At 35.2% G+C, this 18,136-nt stretch overlaps 1 pseudogene; it reads right to left on the minus strand.

The window, feature by feature from the left end:
- Positions 1-1,884: 1,884 nt before the first annotated feature.
- On the minus strand, positions 1,885-2,909 carry LOC136134012 (S-adenosylmethionine decarboxylase proenzyme pseudogene; annotated as a pseudogene).
- Positions 2,910-18,136: the final 15,227 nt, after the last annotated feature.

Raw genomic sequence — 18,136 nt, forward strand, 5'->3', positions numbered from 1 at the left:
GCTTTGTTCCATACAAATTTGTGCAGTTTTTCTACATTAAATAGAAATCTTAAATCTATTAACGGTGGGAGGGGGGAATCAGACCTCAAGCCAATAAATGTTCATCAAATCTACTGGAACACTTCAAGAACAAAATCCACTTTGAGCATTGGTCCTTATAATAACACCAAAACATTAGGTACTGCACGCTAATTACACAATCGGACTGATCCATTGATTGAAATCTTCTTCAATGAAGCTTTGAATCAACAACATGTTTACAAGTCAGAAGTATTCCAACCACTTGATTTCAAACCAAGTAGAATTTATGTTTAGAAACACTAAAAAAAAAAAGTGTTTCATTTATAAATACAAAAACATCACTGCATCAATCCAGAAAGAATCAAAAATTGTTTGAGGACAAGAAGAAATACAAAATTGAGTCAACTTTGCTCTTTTCTCAGCTGCTTAAATAAATGTCCATATTAGCAAATACAGCTAAAAGATGCCAACTCTTTTAAGCCTGTATTTCTGGTCATTTCCCATTGACCATTTTGGAATTTTATATGTTATGTTTTATGGATAGCATTCTGCTTCACTGTGTAGTATGTCTGAATAACCTGAACAGTTCTCATTCATCACTTGATGCTACTCCATGGTGAACGAAATACCAGTAAGAGGAGCCGTCAGAACACTATCACATGCATCACAAAGTCACAGAGGTTTTTAAGTCACAAGATGGCAAAGACATCGATTCTGCTTTAAACCAAAGTTTATGGCATATCCTTAATAGAAATCAGTGGAAATGGCTACGAAAGTAAAAGTAAAGGTGAATCATCTGAGCTGGTTTGACTTGTTGAATCCAATACAACCTTTATCTTAAATCTCCTTGCTAACAAATTTAGTGATAATTCTTTTATACTACCACTTAGCAAGTTAATAAAGGCATGGTACTCATGAGAAGCTAACCTCATTTAATGGGGGGCACAGAATGGCATACAGTTTCCATACAGTTCTATTCTATACAGCCAATATTCCCTAGTATCAATCCACACCTTCTTTGCTAATCAACACCAGCTTATTCCAAAAGAGCTCATGGTAACAAAAAATGCCAGACTCCCTTGACCTTAAAAGAAAATTAAGCCCAGGGTCCATCCCCCACTTCCCCCTCTGGGGTATAATGTTAGTGTAAACCCACAGTGTAACAGTGTATTGCTTTATGGAGGGGGTGTGGTTGGGAGGGAGACACTATGGTGAGGAATGAATCAATTAAAGTCACACAAGTATAGGAAGCAGTGAGGTGGTAATACACAAAATGGATAACTGCAGTCATTTTCTTAGAGGACTCGACTCGTGGAAGAAGAACTTTGATTGGTGCTGGAAAAACATCTGTATGAAGGAGAAATTTGTTTCAATAACATTAGTAGAGAATATGTTCTAGAAGGTGGAGGTAACTAGATGCAAAATCCTGGTAACAATCTAATAGAACAGTCCCAGATGGCTAGGCTGAGGCCAACACCTAATGAGGACGAAAGCCTTGTCTGTGGGGAATTTTGGATGTTACCTGGAGAAATATTACGCTGTGCATAAACCAGATTGAATTGTTTTCACAAGTGTTGTAAAGTTTCATATAGCAAAAGGTTTTTCTACATGCACTTCAATTTCACAGCAAGAACGGCATGGGATACCTAAACACAGAAGAGAGCATTCATGCAAGATATCCAACTCCTTGATATAATATGCATACAATTCAAAATGATTACACTATCATCACATCTAGGGCTTTCTGCAACTACAAGGTGGTGGTTATGGAAAGCGTGGCCTTTGCTATCAATATCTAAAAAGCAGCCACCACCTTCTTCTATGTGTGTTCTCTTTTTGTGTTTTTTTCTTAATTTTTCTTAATCAACTCTGCTGTTGCTGCTTCTTAGCAAAACTGGTGAAAACAAAACTGTAATCATTGAACATAGCTCTCTGGCAATCAAGAGGTTTAAAACCTTCAATCTTCTGGGGCGAAGGAAGTACTGTGAGACATTTAGAACTCTGATTTAAAGAGTGGTCACAAATTCCTGGCTTGAAGACTTCCACAACTTTCCTGATCAGGTCATCATAGGAGGTCTGACTTAAGTTTGTTTCAAGCTAACATAAGAAAATTCTGGTTCTGGAGTGATGTGAATAGTCCAATAAGTTCCATCCGATTTCGTTCCATTCATTGAATACCCACAAGGATTGAACAGTGTGGCATCAATGACAGAAACTGGTATCAGGTCATGAATTCCACGCTCACGAATGACACCCTTTGCAGTAACACCATCTTTCCTGTAGAACCGGCCCATAACCGCTGGGTCAAGCTCATTCATCAGAATTTCCAGGGTTTGATCTGGCTGATTGATTACCCGACTCTCTGGGGAATCCAAAGTATACAAGTACCAACAATCAGAATTCATGCGTCCCATACTATATGCTGCTCCATTTGGGAAAATTGCATTAAGAAACTCTATTTCTTCCTGGAAATTCCGGTGTGGGTACCCTTGGTGAGGTGGCTCCATGAAATTCTTAGGAGAATAAAAGAAGCTTTGAGTTGAGTCAAACCCACTGTAATCCCTAGCAAGTTTCAACAGGGGAACCAGTGCTTTCAGCAAGAGGGTGGTACCACATGTCTTCAAAATGAAACGTCTCTTGGAGACAAACATGCTACTCTCACTGAGTACACAAGCTTCCTGCTTGTCAGCTTTTGTCACACGTATGATTGAACATTGCACATCCTTCAAAAGTATGTCCCATACTTTTGTATGTCCCAAAAGTATGTCCCACTTGGATCTTGGGATGGTGCGAAGATCCCCAGATCCTTGGTTTGCGTCAGGTTGCTGCCTGGAGAACCAAACCTCCAGCAGTTTCTCGGTCCCTTCAAAAAAATGTGCAGCTTCCATCACCATGAGATTAGCTAACAACCAAGAACCACAGAAAATCAACTAAATTAAATTTCTTCTCCCGCCACTGCCGCCGCTGCTGCGGATTGTTCCAGCTGTGTTACTGTTACTAAAGTTCAGGTTCTTTTTTTGCTATAATTTTACATTAACTTTTTTTTAAAAAGGGTTAATAAAATTTTCCCAGCTTTTTTTTTTTTCCGTGAGCTAAAGTTGAAGGTGAGTCTCTTGGAAGTAGAGGCAGATACAGCTCAGTCTCTTGCAGTCCGCTGTTTCTCCGTTAGAGAGAGCAGAGCGAGCATTAGCTAATGTCGCCGGCCATACTGTGGGAGCCTAACGTGTGCATTTTACAAAATAATCATAAACTTTAGAAAGCACAACCTTTCTCTATTCTTAGTTTATCTTTATAACCTAAAGTCATATAACTTCTCTATTTCTAAGTGCCTCACTGTTAATACACCTTCCTAATAAATTATTTAACCCATCATCAATTGTATTCATCAAGGAAAAATATGTAACTATGTAGGTTAGAATTTAGCTTATCACATAAATCTTTTGTTTACCCAAACACACTTCACAAACACACTTCAGTCAAGTCTCACTTGACTACCCTATTTATGTGCTAAAATAAGTGCATTCAGAAAATGAATTATAAGACTGTATTCTAAAGACAAACATTTACAAACAAGTTTTCTTGCTGGATGAACATAATAGGTTGACTGGTTGAATTTTTACTCTCAAATAATTGTGAGAGTTGATTTTTTTCCTAAAATCATACTGAATTAATGGCATATTTTAGTGTTGTAGTCAAATATACCGCTGACCACACTCCTTCACCTCAAGTTCCCCTAGCTTGTTATATTTTTTTCACAGATACAGCACTTTGTATATTTCATTTTGATTTATTTTCTGGCAAAATATATTTTTTTGCAAAACTCCCTGTCATATATATTTTTCTTTTGCTTTTCCAGTGTAGATTAAAAGAAAAAAAAATCCCCAGACTAAAAAGCCAGCTCCAGGTATCATGTAACTTCTATGACTAAAAAGTACAGATAATTTGCTTGTTTTCCCAGGGAAGTGGGCAGGCAGCCAAACCTCACAACCAAAATTAGTTCCCAATTTAGTGTTCGATGTCATTTCACAAGGACTAGAATGAAAGATGAGACACTGGACATGTTAAATCTGAGGAAAATTATCACTTCACCTTGTATAGCGCGTCTTTACTGGATGAAATCAGAGGAGATAAATCATCTGTCCCTGTGACAGATCTGCCTGTCATCGAGGGGAAAGATGTCCTCTAGTGAGAAGGCAGGCACTGTCTGAGTTTCCCTCAGGTTATAACCAGATATATTTGGTGCCTCAAAATAATTATAGAAATTTGAAAATGGAGATGATGTATGCAGGACACACTTCCCAAGTCGATTTTTCCAAATGACATTTTAAGTGCATGTATATAAATACAAATAGGAATGCATTCACATTTGTGAACTGCATATACCCTTGAAATTGTTACTGGGTAAAGAAAACATTTACTGAATGCTTACTATGACCAGGCATCATAGTGGCTGGTGGTCATTAATCTAAGTAAACACATAGGTCCAAGTAAGATTCATGGGGTGTTTTGTCCCTCAAATTTTCCTTCAGAAAGCAGGAAATCAGCTTATATTTAAGTACCTACAAAGGCGGGCAAATTATGATCAAATCTCTCATATAATTTATTTTGAAATCTGAAGTGCTTTTGGGAAAAGGTGCATTAACTAGAAATGATATCACTCCTCATCACGTTTTGGATACATAGAGAGGTGACCTCGTGGAAATGCAAATGAGGGAGGCAAAGATATTTTATTCAGACTTCGTGTTTATTCCTGTGCTATGGCATTGCAATTGAGAGTTTTGGTTGCGGTTTTAATAGAGGATTTTAAAAAGTAGTAGAGAACATGTTAATGGCGAAGTTGAATACATGCCTTCAGAAATAATAATTAGCCCAAATGTTCAATGAATGAGTCTTTGTGACTTGAGATAAAACGCTTAATGGCAGCATAATGATCATTTTAAAAGGGCTCTAGCTCTCATTTTTGAAGGAAGTCAAAGTCTAAACTGCTAGATAACTCAAGACTAGCTCTAGATTTAATAAAGTTAAAGCTATATGAGCTGCTAGAAACCAAAAAAAAAAAAAAGTGGCTCTAGTATTATAAAGTTAAAGCTATGTTATAAGGTTTCTAAATAAAATATTTATATTCTTCTAAAATCCTATTCTAGTTTGACCCCCAAAAATCCTTTTGAAATCATCTTATAAAATAGGGACTCAATCACCTTATATATCTGGTTACTGATATTTATAAAAATGCATTATAAAAATGAAACTTTAAAAATAAATTAATGCCCCCATGCAAAACTTTATGTAATTGTGTAAAAATTACACTATCTCAGGACTTCCCTGGTGGTCCAGTGGTTAAGACTCTGTGCTTCCATTGCAGGGGATAGAGCTTTGATCCCTAGTTGAGGAACTAAGATTCCCACATGGCACATGGCAAAAAAATAAAAACCAAAAATTACACTGTCTCTAACATGGAATAATACATTTTTAATTAAGAAATTAAAATAAGTCAAAATAGTCATTTGTGTTTACTCTTCCGAAGAAAGTCAAACGTGATAAGCCTATCTGTGATTTTCTATAAGATTTTGTTAAATCTCTTTTTTTAGCTCATAGCAGTAATAGATCAGGGCTCATTGATCACTTGTTTATTCATCATGCATGTATTGAGCACATCCTTTTGCCTGGGTCTTGCACTGGACACAAGATGTAAAAGGGTAAACAAAGCAGACTTGTCATTTCAGAGCTTGAATTGTAGTGATCACAGACTTAGTTCATATTGTTGATTAAGACTGTTGTTAACTAGAACATGTTAGAGTCATATGAGACAGACAGAGGAAAGTACAAATTTGGACCACTTAGATTAGCAGGAAAAAGGAAGTGATAAGATGCTCAAAAGCCAAGACCAGGCAGGTAATCAACACAGAAAGGACTGTACCAGTTTCAAACAAAATAATCTGGATTTATGGATTATGATTTAGAGTGTGTATTAATTTCAATACAACTGATAGAAGGCTGTAAATTAGGAAATGGCTCAAAATGATCTAGGAGAAAATACATTTGCTGGCTCTCTGTCTTCTAAGGGTAAAGCAAAAACTCCATCTGATCTCATTCACACATTCATTTCTTCATTCTCTTGTCCATTTATTCATCAAAAATATATTGAACACCCTGTATATACCAGGAATTCTTCTTTTCAATGGGCATAGAATGTTAAAGCAAAGAGTCCCTGCCCTCATGGAATTTACAGTCTACTAGAGAAATAAAGATAACAAATATGCCATACACTTATAATATAGTAATTATTTGTAAATCTATTAAAGATAGAGATTATGTGCAGTATGACTTTTATACATGGATATGATGGTTTGTTGTCTATATCCTTAACTCTATATATTTCTCTTTATCTGTAGAAACATACAGAAATGATAAAAAAGAAAGCTGGGATATAAAATGATAAGAGATGAAGTGGAGAGTTAGAAGGTTTATAAGTCTTTTCCTACTCATTTTTGAAGTAAGCTTTTTTTCCCTAGAAATCTTTGACATGATAAGTACACATGTTCCCAGTTTCTCAAACACCCTACTCTCCCCCTGCCTCCTCCATGCCTTTAAATATCTTGCTCTTTCAACTTGGATGCTGTTCCCAAAGTTTATTGAGACTGAAAACAAAACACCTGACTTTTACTTCAAAGCCGTGGTTAATATGACACCCTCGTTAATGTATCCTTTCACCCAGGCAGGTTTAGCTCCTCCTTCCTCAATGGTGACTGAGAGCCCTAAAATATGCTCTTCAGTCCCAGTACTTGACTACCAAGAGAATTCCCCAACTCACCCTTCAAAATTAAAACAAAATAACTTTTTGAATGTTGCTAAATATTTATTGATTGCCTAACATCATCAAGTTCTCTATCAGATGTTTTTTCTTTCCATTATGTGAATTCTTATGCCAACATACACATGAAAGAATGCTCATATCATTAATCATTAGAGAAATACAAATCAAAACTACGAGATATCATCTCACATCGGTCAGAATGGCCATCATCAAAAAATCTAGAAACAATAAATGCTGGAGAGGGCATGGAGAAAAGGGAACACTCTTGCACTGCTGGTGGGTATGTAAATTGATACAGCCACTATGGAGAACAGTATGGATGTTCCTTAAAAAACTACAAATAGGACTACCATACAACCCAGCAATCCCACTACTGGGCATATACCCTGAGAAAACCATAATTCGAAAAGAGTCATGTACCAAAATGTTCATTGCAGCTCTATTTACAATAGCCAGGAGATGGAAGCAACCTAAGTGTCCATCATCGCATGAATGGATAAAGAAGATGTGGCACATATATACAATGGAATATTACTCAGCCATAAAAAGAAATGAAATTATTTGTAGTGAGGTGGATGGACCTAGAGTCTGTCATACAGAGTGAAGTAAGTCAGAAAGAGAAAAACAAATACCGTATGCTAACACATATATATATGGAATCTAAGAAAAAAAAAACGGTCATGGAAAACCTAGGGGTAAGATGGGAATAAAGACACAGACCTACTAGAGAATGGACTTGAGGATATGGGGAGGGGGAAGGGTAAGCTGTGACAAAGTGAGAGAGTGGCATGGACATATATACACTACCAAACGTAAAATAGATAGCTGGTGGGAAGCAGCCACATAGCACAGGGACAGCTCAGTGCTTTGTGACCACCTAGAGGGATGGGATAGGGAGAGGGTGAGGGAGGGAGACACAAGAGGGAAGAGATATGGGAACATATGTATATGTATAACTGATTCACTTTGTTATAAAACAGGAAACTAACACATCATTGTAAAGCAATTATACTCCAATAAAGATGTTAAAAAAAAACACTAAAATTTCATTATAAAAAATTCTTGTCAGATAAACCACCTATCCTTAATATTTAAATTGTATATCCTGGATAAAAGTAACCCGTAGAGAATTTTCCCTTTATATCTGGGCAGACGTCTCTCTGGGTATTTCAGAAAATACTTGATTCTACTGGTGGTTTCCTCTCATAGCTCTTATACATTGCTTGCATGACAAATTTCAACTTCTTTTCTTTCCTCTTAGTATTACAGATTTTTAAGTAAAATGCACACCTGAACATTGCCTTACAGTTGCATCTAGCCACTACTCATTTTTAATTCCACAATTTTATAATTAAATATTTTAGGTAGGGCATTTTCGATTTTAAGTTTCAGAAATTAACTTCAGCTGGCTTAAGTAAAACAGGCCATCGTTTAAAATATGAAACGATGTGTCATATCAGGACAGAAAAGCAGCTGGGGCTTAGGAAGGATTGTAAACAAAACAAGGATTTTAAACAAAAAAGAAAAACAGAACATGGCAGTTTGCTTTTTAATTTCTCATTCTTTTGAGTTGGCTTCATTCAGCTTTTCTAGCACAGTAGTGTTCTGTTATTTAATCCACATGACAAGAAAAAAGGAATCATCCAGTTCTAGGCAGGTAGAAGGATTATTTTTTTTTCTTTTTCTCCCTTGGTCCCAATCCTAAATTTCCAAGGCAGGGGCTCTGAGTGACCAGCTTGGGTCAGGGACTCCTCCAATGCACCAGCTCCAAGGGGGCCACATTTCACAGCAACATAACATGCTTCATTCTAGATGTAAACTTCTGGCCTTTCCTCTTGACCAGAACTAAGCATGGAAAATAGGGACCAATTTTCTGAGCTGAAATTTATTCTCAGAGAATGAAAAAAAATTGAAAAGTAGAACAGTTATCAAAGGGAAAAAAAAAACAATAGAGAAAATGGGACCATAGAAAACAGGGCAATGTATAAACAACAGACTTTATTATCAGTTAAACCTATATTCACATCCTGGCTATGCTATTTTATAGTTGCAGGTTGCATGGCATTTAATTTATTTGAGCATCATTTCCTCAATTGTACAAAAATAATACTACCTCCTAAAATTGTTTTGGGGATTAAATAGCATGATGCATATAAGTTTTATGGCTGATACAGTACATCAATTCAGTGTGTCACTATGGCTGGTCCTGCTAATGGTTCAGGTCTCTAAGTCTATGAAATCTCTTTAGACAATCATTCCCAGATTATCTGACTCCTTACTTTTCCTTTTCTCTTTAAATTATGTTATGTCTCTGTATCTTTACTTATTAGCTATCTCTTCCATCAGATTGTATAGTTCACGAAGCAGGGTCTCTGTCCAAGTTGTACACTAATGTAGTCCCACTTTCTGAAACAATGTCTAAAAAATACAAATTTTTTTAACGAAGGAAATGTGTACTAAGTACATAATGGTCATTATATTTCAGTGAAATTGTAGAGCATGTAGTTCAACTTCCAGATCTTTGAATACAAAGAAGTATTCTTGAATAAAATTCTGACAATTTTCATTGGACGTCTTAAGGTTTTAAATGTAAAGAGACTGTTTGCTAATAAAAAAGAAAAAGAAAAAAATAATTAGATTAGAAAATGGAGTATGATCTCCATTATTCCTAGATATAAGAAATACAATAAAATATCTAAAAATGTTTTCTTTTTCTATCTTCTAACCCAAAGGAGATATTTCTGGGTGTTGATTTCATGCAAAAATTTAAACTGATTTTTTAGTTTTCTGAACTCTCTATGTTCTCAATATGGAGTATGTAGTACTAGTTTATATTGAAATGAACACTTTGTTTTAAATGTAACACAGTATATTTGAAATAATGCTGTAATCCACATAAAGCTATTAAATCATACAATCAATAAATTTTAAGGGATTAGTTGAGTTGCTATGAGTCCTTGCCCATCAGATGAGATGAAATGAGTATACCAATAGGAAGCAAGAATATCTATCATTAAAGGATGGGTAAGCATTTTTTAAATGGAATGAAAAAAGAGTATTGGAGTGGAGGTAAAAATAGGAACTAAGAGAAATAAGGCACATATGAGCACTGACGTGTAGACAATATTACCTATAATTGCATGAAAGACTAGTTATCCTCTCCTGAAATGTGAAAGATCCATTCTAGAATGTTCTCTAAGTTTCTCTTTAGCAGGGTAACTCAATGATTCTATATTTTTAAAGCCCACAAAAAGATTAATGAGATTAGAAAATGCACAAATACCTGACAAACAATAAGAGAATGTGAGAAATTAGTGAAGCAACTATTTCTTCGTACTTACGAAGTAAATCATGCAAAAATATTGCAAAGCGATTTTGGTTACCATCATGGTATCCAACTTCATTCTTTATTCTTTCTGAATCTGATCTTCAAACGCCATTCTTTTTCATGTTCAGTACGGTTATCCTGAAATGTTCCTATCTTGTTCTGAGAAGTGAGGCTGTAGGATAAAATTCATTGGATTTCCATCTGCAGTATTCAAAAGTAGATGTGGAAGAGGAAGATGTGATGGAACCAGACTTCAGAAATGTATGACCTAAATGGAATGGAATAAATATACACTACTTGAAAAACATACATTGTACAAATAGACATGAAATATAGGCACAATTTCTGAAGTTACATGTAATCATATACCAAAGCTATTTCATGATAAAGTTCAATTTATGCTAAATGTATAAAGGAAAGAAGAACAATTGCATTAAAAATACTTTATAATGGGAAATGTCTTGGCTTTATTAAAAAGGTATAATAAAGTTATTTAAAATTATATCCTATCCATGTAATGTATAATATATAATGTATATAAAGCAACAAATTGTTCTGATGGTCTTAGAATATTTTTTAATTAAAAAACAATATTTCTTTTCTCTTCTAAAAAGAGAACACATAAAGTTATTGAGACATTTTTTTTCAAAGTTATTCTCCACTCTACCTGTACAGAATGACAATGTATGCTAAGGCATGAAGATTAAAAGAGGTAATGTCTACAAACATTTCCTGGAAAATGCTCTAAAAAGAAGAGAATGTGATTTATATTAAGAAGTGTTGGAGGAGACCATCAAAAAGATATGATCACCAGTTGACCCAAGAGCTGGACCTTGTGAACTGAAGGCCCCACGACCCCCTCTCCTGTCCTTGGAAGTTGCATCCTGCTGGCCTTCCCGGCTCCCAGAAGTTGCTCCAGGATAAAGCCTTGAAACAGAAATGTGTTCAGACCATCTGGACTGGGTACCTGACTGAGCCCAGTTAAGGTCTCTGTATCAACTTTGAAGATGTGCTGTGCAGGTGGGGAAATGTACTCTTCTTGTGGCCGCCTAAGAGGACCCTGGTAAATAAGTTCCCCTGTTTATTAAAAACTGCTGCCTATCAATCTGGAGCGGTCTTTGTTTGCTCTCTCCCTGCCCTCCAGGGCATCCCTATCCTCTCCCGCCACCACTGCCAATAAAGGGGTTGGTTTCAGATTACACTGAAGAAGATCCCTAGGAGGCTGCAAACCAGAAAGACCATGAAACAGCTAAATGTTGGTAATAAGAACAAGTTGCACTATGTTTGAAAATGGGAATGTCCCTTTGGAATATCTAAGTCAACATTCACTTTAAGCAGACAGAAACATGTGTCGAGATTATCTCTGTTCTGCCAGTATTATTTTTCTAGAAATAATAATTAGCAAGTCCCAAACTATATTTACATTAACCAACCTTTCATTTAGGTGTTTTACAAAGACAGTATTAGGATAAAAGAAGCTTCAGGCACTTCTATTATAATAACCGATGTCTCCCAAGATGTGCTGATGTGCAGGTTACAACATTCTGATTGTAATTTCTAATGCATTACAGGAGAGCATGGACTCTTGAGAATCAGATGAAATTCTCTTTCATCTAGATTACATTTTCTCACTGTCCCAATGTGCCTGATATGAACTGACACAGCCATAAATATGTTTATATGAATTGCACGCTGTCATAGTTAGATAGAGAAATATATAGCCCTGTGGGAAAAATAATTTCAGACACTTTTCAAGTGCTTTTTTGTTGTAACAGTAATTCTTGCAAATCACATAGTAGTGTATATAAAATAACAATTCTGCCTACAGAGTTAATGAACTGTGTATTCTTCGGAAAGATTGAAAATTTGTGTTCAGATCATACCTAAAGGTAATACGTAGGATAATTTAACTTTCTGGAGGTTTATAGATCTCCAAATTCCCTACACTACCTCTTGAGAAAGAAACCAAGTGCTCTTGACCTTCTAATAAATTATGAATGTACCAGTGATGACTGAATGTATACCCAATTAACTAGAGAAATAGGCTCACAATATTATAAATTTATACACAGAAGACATACATAACTGTGCTGTGGATAGAGAAAATATGAATTTCAATAGCCTTCATTGGGTTGTTATCAACACTAATGAAGTTAAAATGTATCAAGTACTTAGAACAGTGCCTGGCACTTAGTAAGTACAACACAAGTTGTTGACAATTTGAAAGTGTTAATACATGAAAGTTACAAATACCTTCAAAATTATTACATTACCTGCACAAATAATTGCATAAAATTTATTTCATATTTTGGATATGACTTGGTGTTAAGTATGATTGAGCCCTGTGATTGATATGATTCACTAAATGTATTATTCAGGTTTCTCAAACAGCAGGATGGTATTTGGAGGACTTTGCCATGTTGTATGACTATTCAAATTGCTTAAATATTTTAGTATCATAAATGCAAGTTGTAGCACTGGAGATATATTTTAGATCCCTCAACTTTCCAAGGTAATTTTATGTCATACTGCTGACCACTGCACTTGCTCTATTTCTCAACAATTTTAAACTTGCCATTATGTAAAGCTTGATTAAAACATCAACTCCATCATAAACTGTTCTCCAAATTCTATACTAATTTTCCTCTTCCTTAAACTCAGCACTAAATATGAAGGTGGTCTGAATATTTTTGAAAAACTTGTACATTTCCTTATTGAATCTCTTATTTCATTTCCACCTTTGCTCAAAAAATCCAAGAAAGACTGTAAGAAAATTTGCAAATGGACTCTAGAATTTATATGAAATTTCAAAAGTCCAAAAATTTCAAAGGAAATCTTGATGAAAGAAGAATAAATTTGTACATAATTTATTGAATTTCAAGATATACTATTGTACAGTAAAGGATAAGCCTTGCCCAGAGTAAGGTTTGGCCCTTTGTCCTCATGTCTTAGTGGGTACGCACTAACCCTGCCTGATAGTGTCTTTGTTTACCTGGAGGTCTTGGGCCATGCCACTTAATCTATGTTAACAATATGATTTATAGTGGGGGTCTTGGGCCACTTGGTGTCAGCTCCACCTCTGGAGGAGTTGGAGACTGAAATCACCTATGTGGGTGGTCAGCCATGTCTATAGGACCAAGCCCCAATAAAAACTATGGACACCACAGCTTGTATGATTTCTCCTCATTGGCAATACTCCAGGAGAATTGCCAGATACCATTACTAGAAGAAATACAGGATGCTTGCATCACTCCTCTGAGACATGGCAAGAAGCCTTATGTCTCTTTTGTCCTGCACCCTACCCAATATGCCTTTTCCTATTGTTTATAATAATCTGTATCCTTTCACTGTAATGAACTGGAACCATGAGTATAACAATTCTTCTGAGTTCTGTGAGCGTTTCTATTATTTATGAGCCTGAGGGTTGTCTTGGAGACCTCCTTAACTGTATGATAATTGTGGATTTGGTGTGAAATAGAGAAAAATAGATCAATGAAACAGAATTCATTGTGTAGTCCAATATGGTAGCCTCCAGCCACATGTAGCTGTTAAAATGTTAAATTTAATGAATTTAAATGAAATAAAACTAAATATTCAGTTCTTCAGATGCATTATATACATATCAAATACTCAACAGCATATGGCTAGTGGCGATTGTATTGGACTACACAGATATAAAACATTTCCATCATCATAGAAAATTTTATTAAATAACACTCAAGTAGAGAGTCCAATAAAAGACCCAATTAGGTAGATAGATATATTTTTTGGTAAATTTTACATTAAAATTTGAGAAGTAAAACTATAAAACTTCTAGAAAATCACATGTGAAACTATCTTCATTCATGTCCTCAAGTAGGGAAAAATTTCTTGAAAGGACAAAAATACTAATTATTAGTGGAAGCTATAAGTAATTGGGTTGCATTAAATAAAAATTCAGTTCATCGAATGACACCATTAATAATGAAAAAGGAAAGTTACAGAGTGGGTGAACACATTTTTAATACATATAATTAACAAAAAGCAAATATCTAGAGTATAAAAAAGAAATTCTAAAAAATGGAAAGACAAACAATCCAGTAGAAAAATAGCTGAGACTATTTGGCATTTCACAAAAGAGGCAATCCACGTAGCCAATACACATACAAACTGTACTAAACCTCAATAGTAATCAGGGAAATGCTGTATAGAAAATACAGTGAGATACTACCATACACCCTAGAATGGCTATAGAAAAACTAAGTGCATCAGGTATTGGTGAGAAAGTGGAACTACTGGAAATTTCATATAGTGCTTGAGAGATTGTAAATGACTAAAATGATATTTAGAGACTCTTTGAGATCATTTTCCATGTAAAACAAATGCATACATGATGAACTAACAATTACTTACCTGGGAATATATAAGTGACAATTATACCTCCATGTGCATGAAAGAGATATACAAGAATATTCATTGCAACATTATCCTTAATAGCTCAAAACCTGGAAACAATCCTATTACCCATCAGTAGTGGACTAGATAAACTGTGGTACACAGATACCATATGATAATAAATATAAATGACTACTGCTGCATGCAACATGTGGATGAATTTTAATATTATTTGCTATAGTGCAAACAATATTTTGCTAGAGAGGTTAGATCCAAAAGAATATGTTATATATTTTTGCATATAAAGTTCATTAAAGAAGAAACTAATTTACACTGTTAAAAGCCAGGATGATGGTTTTCTCTGAGCAAAAAAAGAGTATGGATTTTGGGAGGTTGCACACAAGGGCATTATATATTGCTGGTCCTGCACTATTTCCTGATCTGGGGGGTAGTTACAAAATACATTTACATTCATCAATAATAATTGATGATAATTCATCAATAATTGATAATTCATCAATCCGCACACATGATTAAATGTTATTTTATGATGCAGAATACACTTTAATAAAAATGATTTTAAAATCTTATAGTCTAAGTAAAAAGGAGTGTAACATCTGTTTGATGATAATTGTATACATTCTGGAGAATTACGAGTCCAGTTTTAACATGCTAAAATAAGGTGAAACAAAATGATTCTGGATAACCTTAGCAAATAAAACTAAAAATTAATTATTAATAATGACTACTTAAATATTTAAGATACCTTAATAAATTGTCCAATCAGTTTAAACTAAATTTAAACTAAGCAGCTTACCTAATTCATTCATTCATTCAGTGAGTTATTTATTGAGCACCTACTAAATGCTAATTACTGAAATATATATAGAACACAATAATAAATTAGACTGACACTGCACATTTTAGTGAATTTAACAATATAGAGGAAATAGAAGAACATTTAACTCATTTGGGTCCTTAATGAAGATTATTATAAATCTACCACATGTTTATCAACCAATATATTATTGATATATTTATTACTGTTTTAAATAAGAAAGTCATAAGCGATTATTTGCTCTGGTAAAAATATTTAAAAGTTCATTATTTCAGACATGCCAATTTCAACTTGAGCAGTGCCATTTTTGCTGCAAAATCAAGAGAGCTCATGACCTAAGATATATGATAGGCATGGGCTTACTGTGTCAGCCACTGAATTGATAGCCAAGGACAAAGGAATGAACAAAACATTCCATGGTCCTCACAGAGTTTACAACCTGGTAGCTTATATACACATTTGACAAAAAATAATAACCATAAATATAAAGCTACAATATTGATAAATGTTATGAAACAGAAGTTTGCTGTGAAAGCACATAATAAGAATGTGTACTGATACTTGTGCTGATACTAATGGTGAAGGAAGAAAAATTCCTTGAATTTCTCAGTGTTCTTGTAAAAAGTGCTAGCTTCCTAAAACATTTTTGCATACCATGAGATGTGTGGACATTTGTCTAGTTAATTGCTCTGATACAAAAGTGTAGTAAAATATCTTTTTTTTTTTCCTGGAGAGGCCCAAACTGTTATAGCCGTGAACTAGGTCCTTAAGTTAAATACATGAGGTGCCTAGGGAGACAGGCACTTTATCTTCTTAGGATTTATATATAAATGCGGAATGAGGCCCAGACACTTGGAAATAACTCTAGGTCTTAAAAGCTGAGATGCACAGAGCTATCAGACACAGAGATTCTACTCACATCTCAAAGGGCTCAAGGAAGGAGGAGAGCTTTTCCGGTGGAAAGGAAAATTTATAAGCAGAGGGAGATAATTTACTCATGGTTTGCTATAGGATTTCCAGTCATTCATGCAGGAAAATTCCCATTACTGACTCACATGACATCCCCTTAGGGGTAAAGACTGGTGGAGGAGGGGGGAACACACATACATTTGCTGTGAAGTAATAATAAATCTGTCTTTGATCCGGTACAGCTTGTGTGTGCATTCTGGATAAAATTAATAAAGGTGAATATTAGTCCAGTACTAATACTAAAACCAAAACTTTTTGAAAGGTTTTATGTGCCAGGCATGCATGTTAAGTTCTTTACGTGTATTAAATCACTGAATATCTGCAGCCACAATTTTAGTTACCATTTGTATCGCCCAATTTACATAGGAGGAAATAGAGGCAGAGAGAAGGAAAACGTCTTGCCTAATGTGACCATCTCATAAGTGGTCTTTAAAAAAAAAAAAGATTCTGGGCTTCCCTGGTGGCACAGTTGTTAAGAATCCTCCTGCCAATGCAGGGGACGTGGGTTTGAGCCCTGGTCTGGGAAGATCCCACATGCCTCGGAGGAACACCTAAGTCCGTGCACCACAACTACTGAGCCTGTGCTCTAGAGCCCGTGAGCCACAACTGCTTAGCCCGCGTGCCTACAGCCTGTGGTCTGCAACAAGAGAAGCCACCGCAATGAGAAGCTCTCTCACAGCAACGAAGACCCAACACAGCCAAAAATGAGTTAATTAATTTAAAAAAAAAGATTCTGATTTCAAACTCCACATGGTTAAAATCAATGGTGTAGATTGAAAAGACCTCCTTGAGAATGTTTCATTGAAGATGGTACTTGAAGAAATAAAACAGTTGTAGGTGGTAGAGATGTTGATCCCAGCAGATAGAACAGCACCTGCAAAGACCTTGAGGCCACAAGAGTTTGACATATTTTAAAAAAGAAAGAAAATGTTGAAGACTGAGGAAGAAAACTATGAATTGTTAGAGCTTCTGACAAGTTAGCATTGCGTTTCTTATTTTTCAGCCCCCTACTAAGGCTCATGTACAAGCATTTTTGCTGTAACACTATATGGGTATTCCTGAATAATCTCACATTTTGCTAAATTGTACACTAATATAGGAAATTCACCTTTGAAAAAATAAAGATTAGAAGTAGACAACCTAAAATTCATGCATCTCTACAACTATAGAGCCCTATAAAAACAATGAGAATCCAAATAAAAACAGCAACACAGGTAACTCCCTGCTGGCATTCACGCCCAGCATCCATCTTTAGTAGACTTAAAACGTGAATTCTGCCTCCTCCATCAAATGTGGGTCCTCGAGGGAATTCACATCCAAAATGGACCTGTGTCGTTAACATTTTAAACTATCAGATCCCAGATATGTACTACTCTTTCATCATTTTTTTTTAACATGGAGGAAATGTTTTCACATTGTCCTCATCTGTGCTCTCAGTTTCCCAAAATAACTTAACATAGTAGAATCAAAGAAGATCTTGAAGCAAAAACAACAGTTCGTATTTCTATGAAACAAAGGCGCTTCTGTAGGATATTTAGCTTATTCCTAAGGTTTTCATATTATGTACTTTCCTTGTAAGTAAGCTTGTCAACCCGAGCTTTAAAACATCAATGTCCTTGAAAACAACTTCATATACAACAACTTGACTTCTGAATTATACTAATATTATTCCTTATTTACCAATCATGTGTGAGCTAATTTGCCTTAGAGTAATATAATTTCTGGCAGAATAGATTGGACTCAGAGTAAGTCTTACATGTTATTAGTCATTTATAAAATAATTTATGTATTA

This window comes from Phocoena phocoena, chromosome 1 (genome assembly GCF_963924675.1).
Source record: "Phocoena phocoena chromosome 1, mPhoPho1.1, whole genome shotgun sequence".
NCBI lineage: Eukaryota > Metazoa > Chordata > Mammalia > Artiodactyla > Phocoenidae > Phocoena > Phocoena phocoena.